This window comes from Protopterus annectens, chromosome 3.part0, assembly GCF_019279795.1.
Source record: "Protopterus annectens isolate FY-2018-M chromosome 3.part0, PAN1.0, whole genome shotgun sequence".
NCBI lineage: Eukaryota > Metazoa > Chordata > Ceratodontiformes > Protopteridae > Protopterus > Protopterus annectens.
The window spans coordinates 371,709,062-371,709,682 of record NC_056731.1 but is presented as its reverse complement, the minus strand read 5'-3'; positions in this window follow the sequence as shown (position 1 = coordinate 371,709,682).

Sequence of the window (621 nt, the reverse complement as noted above, 5' to 3'; positions counted from 1 at the left end):
AAGGTAGTATAACCAGTTGCAAAGAAAGGCTCTACTGTTTTGCATTGTTTAGAACAGATGTGCATTAATTATATAATTTCTTGTGATTTAGATGTTATATTTATTATGTTTTTCACATCTCACTTAAGGGAGATGGAAATTGGTTTAAGTTAGTACTTCGATCTGGAAGATTTGAGAAGAAAACTAATTATCGCTGTTCTTTAATCTACACTTGTCTTGTTACTCTATAATTTTTCAAAGATAAGCAATGGCTCTTTTTTCTGCTATACATCTTGTTAGGTGTGTGATTCATCCAAAGGATTTTCTGTTGACTTTACCAGTGTATCCACTGGCCTTAATGGCATATGCTCATGAATGCGGAAGTTAATAACACAGAACTCTAACAGTTTCCTGAATAGATTTATTTGAATCAATGACAGCAGTTTCCCAGTCTGCTTCTGTAAGCATGTTGATAAAGTGTAGAAAGGATGTTTTTTATATTTGTTTTATATTACTTATGTGAAAAGTGATGATATAATGAATTATGATCTGTATTAATTACAAAAGATCATAGACAAGGAACAGAATAATCTGTTTGTTAGTTTGATATCTAATATATTGCTGGCCCTAATTGGATTGTGG